The following is a 10,089-nucleotide window of genomic DNA, read 5'->3' on the forward strand; positions in this document are numbered from 1 at the left end:
TTAAGATGTTGGTTTCTATTTACAGAAAATAAATAATTTGTTATTAAGCAGTTTTACTTGTGAATGCTTATTTTTCCGATGGTTGTTTTTACTCCCGCATCTGGGCCCTTTTTAGTTTTCTGTGTAAATGGAAAGGCAAAAACCTCATTAGATCCAGGCAGCTGATGTGTGTTCACTCGGCAACACAGGAGTCTGTGTCTTTGGCGAGCTTTTCCCTTGAATGAAAGGGCGGACTTGGGGGCCTTTCATGTGGATTGTTGGGAGATGTGTATAGACAGGCCTCTCTGTAGGCTCAATAGAGGGGGACAGAGCTCGAGGGGAACCTCCCTTCCCCTGCCAAAGCCGGCACTGCCTTACCTGATGGCAGAGCACGTTGGTCTGTTTCCCTAGAGTTGCCTTAAAAGAAAGGCTGTGGCCAGTTCAGGGCCCTCCGCATAGTACTTGCTTCCCTCTTGGGTTGCAAAGTTCATGCAGACTCCTGGAGGTGGTTCTCCTACCTTTTACAGGAAACACAATCCTGAGCGTCAACCCTTAGGCAACCCCTCGGGGTGTAAGAACAACCCAGAAGTGTGGCTGTCTTTTCTCAAAGCCCCTACTCACTCTCCTGGTTCTTCAGCCCGGAGCCCACGTCCTGCTGTGGCCGGTTCTGAGTTGGGAGATCCCGCCTGGCTCTGGACAGAACTGAAGACTCTTGCACATTCCGTGTTTGTATTCGGGGGTTGAGCACACCGCCTCCAGTACGTGCCTCCTACTCTGTATCTTACAGAAGCCAGTCAGAATTTGTCACTTGCCGACAGCCCCCTTCCCTGTACTCCTCTGCCCTGATAATGTATTGGTGTTTTTATGTCTCTCCCTGCTATGGTTTTGGAGGCAGAAGAGAGAAATCTGGAGATGAGTCCAGCCCATCTTGTGGTATTGAAAGCATCACTTATTCTTGAAATTGTCACCGCCGGTGGCTTCATTCATTTGATGGCTGTTTAGTGAGCACCACTGTGGACCTCCTCTGCTCTAGATGCTGCAGATACTGGGCACCTGGGGGGCTCAGTTGGTGAAGCGTCTGACTCTTGATTCCTTTGGCTCGGGTCATGATCTCACGTTTTGTGGGTTCGAGCCCCGCGTCGGGCTCCATGCTGGCAGTGCGGAGCCTACTTCAACTGCCAACCCGACCTCTCCACCCGTATGTGTCACAGACGCCTTACACAGAACATGTCCAAGATCTACCCCACTCTCTGTCTCTCTCCTGAGTGGTTAGTTTCGTATATGCCACCAGCATCGACCCAGCTGGTCTTGGATATAACCTCGGAGTAAGTAGTGTTCCATTTCCCTGCTTTCCCTAACCAATCGCTGATTAATTCCATTTAGAATCTGCTGTACTTTTTTTTTATTATTAATTTTTTTTCACTTTTATGTATTTTTGAGAGACAGAGACCGAGCATGAGTGGGGGAGGGGCAGAGAGAGAGGGAGGCACAGAAGGAGAAACGGGCTCCAGGCTCCACGCTGTCAGCACAGAGCCCCACGTGGGGCTCAAACTCACGCGCAGTGAGATCATAACCTGAGCTGAAGTTGGACACTTAACAGACTGAGCCACCCAGGTGCCCCTCCGCCGCACCTTTTTTTTTTTTTTAATATCTTTTTTTTCATTTTTCTAATCTTTATTTATTTTTTATTTTTTTTATTTAAAATTTTTTTTTCAACGTTTATTTATTTTTGGGACAGAGAGAGACAGAGCATGAACGGGGGAGGGGCAGAGAGAGAGGGAGACACAGAATCGGAAACAGGCTCCAGGCTCTGAGCCATCAGCCCAGAGCCTGACGCGGGGCTCGAACTCACGGGACGCGAGATCGTGACCTGGCTGGAGTCGGACGCTTAACCGACTGCGCCACCCAGGCGCCCCTCTAATCTTTATTTTTGAGAGAGAGAGACAGAGTGCCAGTGGGGGAGGGGCAGAGAGAGAGGGAGACACAGAATCCAAAGCAGGCTCCAGGCTCTGAGTAGTCAGCACAACACAGAGCCTGACGTAGGGCTTGAACCCCACGAACTTCGAGTTCATGACCTGGGCCGAAGCTAGACGCTTAACCCGCCGAGCCACCCAGGCACCCCAGAATCTGCTGCACTTTTAAATGCCCCTGTTACTACATTAAAATCTTCTCTTTTCCCTTTAAAATAAGCTTTCTCAACCTCAACGCTATCAGTATTTGGGGCCAGATAATCCTTTGTTGTAGAGGCTGTCCTGGGCATCACAGAACATTCCACAGCATCCCTGGACTCCCCCCACTATATACCAGAAGCACCTTTTCCTCAGCTGGGACAACGACAAGGGTCTCCAGACATTGCCGGTGCCCCCCCCAGCAGGCAAAAACATGTCGCTTGAGAAACCGCTGCTTTCACACACTCCCCCGCTCTGCTCCTAGGGTGTTGCTTTCCAAATATGAATCTGGTCATGTTACTTATGTATATATCCCCATTGTCCACGGAAGTCATCCCCAAAGCCAGGTGTCCATCCCGGAAAACTGCGTGAGACAATCAAGTAGTGTATGGTATGCAAAGAAAGTATTAGAATACCCTTTTGTGTGTCTTTCGTGCCTACAAAAATTAAGAAAGGAAGCTTTCCCTTTGGTGGGTAGCTGGAGAGTCGTAGAGGTACATCATTTACAAGTTAATGCACCGAGGGAGGCTTAGGAACTCTTACTGACAGGGTTGATAAATACCTGGAGGCCAGTGGTCTCCAGGAGAAAGTCCAAAATTTCTCTGTGTCTGACCACTAAGTACCTCTACTGCTCTGAGTCTCATCAAAGCCCCCAGCCTTATCCTGTCACACTGCACTGTTTACAGCTCTCTTAATTTAATGTGTTTTTAACGTTTCTCCACCTTTGCTTAGCTGTTGCCCACGTCCACACGAAACTCACACTGATTGGTGTGCAATCCAATATTGATCTCCCTGATGAACATAACCTGAGAAAACAAGGAGATTGAACACCCCTCCCTTTGTGATTTCACTCCACCTTATATACACATTTTTTCGCGGCCCCCATAATTTATTATTGTGCATGTATGTGTTTTGTAGAAAGTCTCCTCGATGGTCTATAAACACCTTAAAAAAGGGACCAGTGTCTCCTTTGTCTTACCATCCTCTACAACTAGAACAGTTCTAGGCACATAAAGGGACTCCCATTTTTATCATTTTATGAATTAATAAGTAAATGGGAGACAGTATTTCTTTTTTTTTTTTTTAATTTTTTTTTCAACGTTTATTTATTTTTGGGACAGAGAGAGACAGAGCATGAATGGGGAGGGGCAGAGAGAGAGAGGGAGACACAGAATCGGAAACAGGCTCCAGGCTCTGAGCCATCAGCCCAGAGCCTGACGCGGGGCTCGAACTCACAGACCGCGAGATCGTGACCTGGCTGAAGTCGGACGCTTAACCGACTGCGCCACCCAGGCGACCCGGGAGACAGTATTTCTATTATGATGTCTTTCTCCCACAAAGTATAGCATGAAGGAAGGTTAATGGCTGACATCCTTTGTAATGTTTTCTGGTAAATTCTTAACATTGAACACAGTAGGAATTCATTCCCATGCGTATTTCCCACGTTGTCTGGTCTTGAGCACTTCACAGAGAGCAGGATTGGTCTGTTACAGGGATCAGTGTTGTTCAAAGATGTATCTGTGGACTTCACCCTGAAGGAGTGGCGGCTGCTGGACCCGGCCCAGAGGCTCCTGTGCAGGGATGTGATACTGGAGAACTACGGGCACCTGGTGTCCCTGGGTAAGCACAGCTCCCCGCTCAACTACCAACAGCATCCATTTCCTATCTTAGGAACCAAATCATTGTAGGATGTAGCGAGTATCAGACTTGAGATGTGGGATTTAAAGACCCTTTTCGGGACTTGAAAGTATGTTGTATCCTCGCCTCCCTGGTGCAGAGGTCTCCTTTGATGAAGGCTCTGTCATCGTACAGCTTCTAAACCTTCTCTCTTCTGATTCTTCCAAGGCCCTGAACCTTCAGCAACTTTGCCGAGCCCCATGTCATTTCCCACAACAGGGCGCTGTGTCACCAGACCTGAGCTGATATTCAAGTTGGAGCAAGGAGGAGAGCCATGGGTACCAAGGAGGGAACTCCCAAGTCAGAGCCCCCCAGGTGAGTTAACGAAGGTAGACAGAAGGCAGCTGGTGGACATTGGATCCCAAATGGCCAGTTCAGGGTATTTTTCAAAATGTTTTAGAAATCTCTTTTATTTTTTTAAGTTGATATGTTTCTTTTGAGAGAGAGAGCAAGCGGGGTAGGGGCGGGGAGAGAGGGGAGAGAGAGAATCCCAAGCAGGCTCCATACTGTCAGCACAGAGCCCGATGTGGGGCTCAAACCTGCCAACCGTGAGATCATGACCTGAGCTGAAATCAAGAGTTGGACACTTAGCCAACTGAACCACCCAGGTGCCCCAGAAATTTCTTTTATAGGCTTCTAGAAGTGACTAAAGACAGATGATCACCATGCCTTAGATACCAAACCTCCAAATAGCACTCTCATGAGTAAATGCTCTTCGTGTTCTGTTTGACTTTTACACACAGAGAGATTGGCTGGGTTTTCGTAGAACCCAATTGCTGCCTTCCTCACCCGAGACCTTCATTTCCCTGTCTTTCTGTTCAGCAATGGCCATTCACCTTCCCTTCTGTGCCAAACACTCTGTAAATATACAGTTGTTGGTGCACTCTTATGTTCAACAGATATTCATTTGTTTTCATGTTTATTTATTTATTCTGACGCTGGGAGAGAGAGGGAATCCCAAGCAGGCTCCACACTGTCAGCACATGGCCCAATGTGGGGCTTGATCTCACGAACCATGAGATCATGACCTGAGCCAAAATCAAGAGTCAGATGCTTAACTGAGCCACCCAGGCGCCCCTCAACAAATATTTATTAAGCACCTGCTGTGCACCAGTCACACTCCAAGCAGAGGGGATACAAAGTCTCTACTCCTATCAGTAGACCCAATTAGCAAATTGGCAAATTTAGCAAAAAATTGGCAATTAGCAAAATATATATATATACATATATATATACACACACACATATACACATATATGTGTATATATACATATACATATGTGTATGTGTATATACATATACATATATGTGTATATATGTGTGTATATATATGCATATATGTGTATATACATATACATATATGTGTATATATATGTGTGTATATATATGCATATATATGTATATGTCTACCAAAAATTGGCAATTAGCAAAAAATATATATATACATATATATGTATATATAGGCATATATATGTGTGTGTGTATATGCATATATATGTATATATATATTTTTTGCTAATTGCCAATTTTTTGTATATATATACACATATATATCCATATATGTATATATGTGTATATATATGTATATATATACAAAAAATTGGCAATTAGCAAAAATTGTATATATTACAATTAGCAAAAATGTATATTGCTAAAAATATTAGCAAAAAATTTTATATTGTATATTGTATTGTAATTGTATATATTATAATTAGCAAAAATGTGTATTGCTAAAAAAATTAGCAAAAAATGTATGTATATGCATATATATGTATATATACACACATATACGTATATATACATATTTACATGTATACATATATACATTTATATGTATATATATATACACATATATATATATGTCTGGTAGTGATCAGCAGTATGAAAAACTGAAATCAGATGAAGGGCATTGGGACTGACATGGAGTGCTGTTCTGGAAAGGAAGTCGGGGAAGGCCTCTTTGCAAAGGTGGACATTAGTCAGGAACAGTAGAATACAGTTTCAAACAGGATAGAGTAAGCCACAGGTTATCTGAGAGATTTCCAGATTGAGGGAGCAGCAGGTACAAGAGCCTCTGAGATGCGAGTCTCCTGGGTGTGATCAGGGAACAGCAAGCAGTCAGTGGGATCAGAGCGGGGTCAGAAGAAAGTCTCAGCTCATGTCAGAGAGTCAGCAGGAGCAAAGCTTTCTGGTCCTCGTAAGACTGACTTGTACTCCAAGTGAGACATTAGAGAGGGGGTCAAGGACTGCACCTGTAAGCACTACGTTTGGAGGTCAGGAAGGCACGCGGCTCTAGCAAGGGAGACTGAGAAGCACCCAGTATGGAGGGAAGAGAACCAGAAGACAGTGGTGTCCCAGAAGCCACATGAACAAAGGGTTTTGAGAAGGAAGGAGTGAATTCCAGCATTGCAGGTGGATGCGTGAAGTCAGAATCGCCTCCTCTTTTCCTGCAAGTTATTCAAAGGCCACAAGGAAAACAAGAGCAACATGTCAGCCCCATTTTCATTAGTGGTTGGAGGCGGCTGAAATCCCAAACTGAAAGCAACCGAAATCAGGCTTGGTCACGGAAGTAGAGGTAGAAAAGAACACCATACAAACCAGCCGTGGAAAATAGTGTCAGAACACATTGTGCAGATAGTACTTACTTGCAAACCTTGCCGTAAATGGAACTTGAAGTGATGAGATTCTTGTTTAAAAAAGCAATTGGATGGTAGCATTGCCCTGAAGGATGTATAGGTTCTGAGTAGAGCGAAGGATAGACTGTGCTACCCGAGTAAGAACACGAGAGTGGGTTTGTATCTAGAGATTTCCAGTTCACAGAATTAAATGCCCTGGTCCAATATGATCTGACAGGACTGGACTGGTCACTCAAAATTGTATTGTGATTTTGGGTGTAAGAACCTAGCGTAAACTCTAGGTATAAAAATCCAATATCAAATTTTCCTTGCTCACGTATTGGCTTCTATTTGTTTTATCTGCTACGGAAAAGTCATATATTTTTAGGCATACCGTGGATCTTATTGCATAAAATGATAATAGCAGAGGATAATAATAATCACCCATAGCTAAAAAAAATTTTTAAGACAAAGATTAATAAAGGTCCTTGGACCAAGTTGATAGCCAGCTGCTTGAGTTTTCACAGAAAAGAGAAATCAGAGAGGAAGAAAACATGATATAAAGGTGGAATTAAAAATTAGTATTGTGACAGGACACAATGGGTTGGCAAAGTAAATCAGCAGATCGAAAGAGGGAAAAGTAGAGGTGTCAGTCAGGACAGATAACTGGTGACCAATTCTGATAGAATCAAATGAAGCCCCACCAACCAGAATGCAGAGGTGAATGGCTGGTTCTCGCCTATGCTTTAACACTCTCTTTGGACGTTGTTTCACCATATCACAGCTCTGTGAAGAGATGGGGATGAACTATAAGACTGACCTTTAGACCCAAGGAACTTAGTAATTTCATAGGTTTAATTGGGAGTTGGTGTACAGAATGGGAAAGAGGAGGAAGAGATTGGGAACATGGAGAATGGAGTAAGGATTCCGCTGCAGGTGTTAAAATATGGGCGTGGGGAGGATATGGCTCTAGTCTCTGACCTGCTGTAAACCTGATCTGGGCTCTGGTACTTCCTTCTTCCCCCCCCCCCCCCGCCACCAGTCTCTTTTGTCTCCCTCCTCACTATCCCTTGTCTTTGCCCGTCCTCTGAATATCCTCCCTCCTTGTTTTCCTGACCATCCTTTTTGCTCAGTTCACCATTCCTTATGTCTTATTTCAAGCCCTCTAGCCATTCTTTTTGACACAACTCTAATATGATTTATTGGTTTTCTTTGATTGCCTCTGGTCCAGCTTTGGAAGGGCTTTCTGGGCTCTTCTGGCCTTCCGGGCTGCCGCTGCTGCAGGTTTTAAGGCCCTTTTTTGCTTCTTCAGCCTTTGTACTTCCCGGAAAACCCGAATGCACAGGGCCTTCTTGGTTGCCCAGCAGTGGTGGGCTTTCCAGTGGAACGGAGAGGGAAAGGTGTATTCCGTCCCCAGGTCCTTGCATACCTTCTCAAAGGCACATGGTTGGTCTTATGGAGGTCGGTCTTGTGAGTATCTTGCTCCTCTGGTGGATGCTCATCAGCAGACAGCGCTTGCGCGTCTCGTCCTTTCGGTGGCTCCGCGTGTGTGCTTCGTAATTGCAGATCTTGATGGTCAAGGCGACAATTCGAGCCTCCAGGAAGCTGCTGCTCTCAGGGTTTGCCACAATCTTCTTCATCAACTGATCTTGCTTGACTTTTAGTTTCGCCTTCTGGTTGGCCATTTCCAAAGACAAGAGTCTTCTTACAACGTCATCAAACTTCTCAGTTCCAGGAATGTTCTGGTAGTCTTTGAGCAGTTGCGGAAGGGGGTGGGTGGGTCATCTTCTTGGCTGGGCTGGACTGGTTTCTGGGTGGCATATCCACAAGCAGCCAGGAGGGTGACACCCCCAGGAGGGGAGGGAAGGCCCCACTGGTGGCGGGGAGGCCTGGTGCGCGCACCGCCCGGCAGCCCACGGACTGGAGCCTGGGCCACTGCCTGGGTCTGAAGCGACCTCAGCGCGCTCCACGCCGTTCTCAGCATGCTGACCTGTGACCCCAAGGAACCAGCGCCACAGCCACCTTCCCTTTTGCAGCACAGATTGTGTTACAAGGATGCCACCATGCTGGCTCAGCCTCTCTGTCCATTCTGACAGCATATTCATAACAAACCATAGTCACTTGTATTAATTTTCAGCTTTCTCTCCTCTTTCTACTTTTCCTACCACAATGTGTTTTTTTTCTTTGTTATCATGCTACCAAACCAAAAGAGTAGAATAAATATTTGCTCAGGACTTCTTTCATCCCAGAAGACTATGTCTAAAAACTTAAGAATCAACTCTACATAGTCCACTTGTGCACATGCCGTATCTCAAGAAATGTGTGAAGATTTATAATGTGTATCAATTTTTCATATTTCTAGAATGCCAGAAAGCCAATAACATGAAAGAAAGAAGCCAAGAAAAGGTAGATAAATACTTGAGGCAAGCTTTATTCTTCAACAGCAGAATATTGACTATGGAGAGAGGCAAGATGTTGAGAGAAGCATTTAGTATGGCCACAAATCCAGTGCCCTCAAGGAAAATATCCCATAAATGTGACTCCTCTGGAACAAGCTTGGAAAGTGTTTCAGAATTAATTATGATTAATAGAAACCAGATAAGAAAAAAAGTCTAATGATCTCAATGGATGTGGATTCCTTGATACGATACATGAGAAGACTCACCCAGGGAACAAGCCCTGTGAAAATGATCAAAAGAAATCCCACAGACATAATGAGGAGTTTATACAACATCAGAAGAATTCTGTTTTGAAGAAGATTCTTGAATATAATAATTGTGGGAAAGCCTTTCACAAAAAGGCGGCCTTTGTTACACGTAAGAGAGCTCACAAAGGAGAGAAATCCTCTGAAGGTAATGAATGCAGACAAGCCATCACCCAAAAGTTAAAGCTCAATGCTCATCCAAGAACCCTTAGGGAAAGGAAATCGCAAGAATCAATAAAAACAGGAAATCTTCATGCATGAAGTCAAAACATGCACATCAGAGAGCTCACCTAGGGGAGAAATACTATGATTGTAATAAACTAGAGAAATACTTTAGCAGGAAGTCCAACCGAACTCAACATCAGAGAGGGTACAGAGGAGGAAAACCCAAGGAGTATAATGAAAGTGAGGAAACCTTGTGGAAGTCACACCACATTCAAAGTGAGAGAACTCTTGGAAAGAAAATCTATGACGGTGATAAATGTGGGAAATCCTTCCACGCAAAGCCATGCCTCACTCAACATCAGAGAACTCATACAACAGAAAAACTTAGTGAGGGTAATGATAGTGAGAGCACTGTAAAGAAGGAGTCACAGCTCACTCTAAATCAGAGAATTAACACAAGAGAGAACAGCTTTAAAGGTAAAAAATGTGAGAAGTCCTCCTGTGAGAAGCCAAAACTCACTCAACATCAGAGCGCTCATAAGGGAAAGAAAGCCTATGACTGTAATAGATGTAGGAAAAGCTTTCGTAAGAAAACAGACCTTGCTCAACCTCAGAGCACACACACAGGAAAAAAAGCCCTTTGAGTGTAATGAGTGTGGGAAGTCCTTCTTTGTGAAGTCCAACCTCACTGAACATCAGAGAACTCACACAGGAGAGAAACCATACGAATGTAATGAATGTGGGAAAACCTTCTGTGTGAAATCAAACCTTACTCAGCATC

General features: G+C 44.5%; 1 long non-coding RNA gene and 1 pseudogene across 3 annotated transcripts in view; one reads left to right on the forward strand and one right to left on the reverse strand.

Annotated features, from left to right (window-relative positions):
- The window catches only part of LOC121012088 (uncharacterized), a 33,662-nt gene that overhangs the window by 8,409 nt on the left and 15,164 nt on the right, over nucleotides 1–10,089 (forward strand). For 2 of the 3 annotated variants that reach the window (XR_005781938.1, XR_005781939.1), the window contains exon 2: nucleotides 3,641–3,767. This is a non-coding gene — a long non-coding RNA (uncharacterized LOC121012088). Of the gene's footprint in view, nucleotides 1–3,640; nucleotides 3,768–3,992; nucleotides 4,277–10,089 lie in introns of those variants that run through there. The other variant, XR_005781940.1, reaches the window with a different exon arrangement.
- Nucleotides 6,524–8,610, reverse strand: LOC121012086 (28S ribosomal protein S15, mitochondrial-like; annotated as a pseudogene).

This window comes from Herpailurus yagouaroundi, unplaced genomic scaffold (assembly GCF_014898765.1).
Source record: "Herpailurus yagouaroundi ecotype Mexico unplaced genomic scaffold, PumYag 196, whole genome shotgun sequence".
Classification (NCBI taxonomy): domain Eukaryota; kingdom Metazoa; phylum Chordata; class Mammalia; order Carnivora; family Felidae; genus Herpailurus; species Herpailurus yagouaroundi.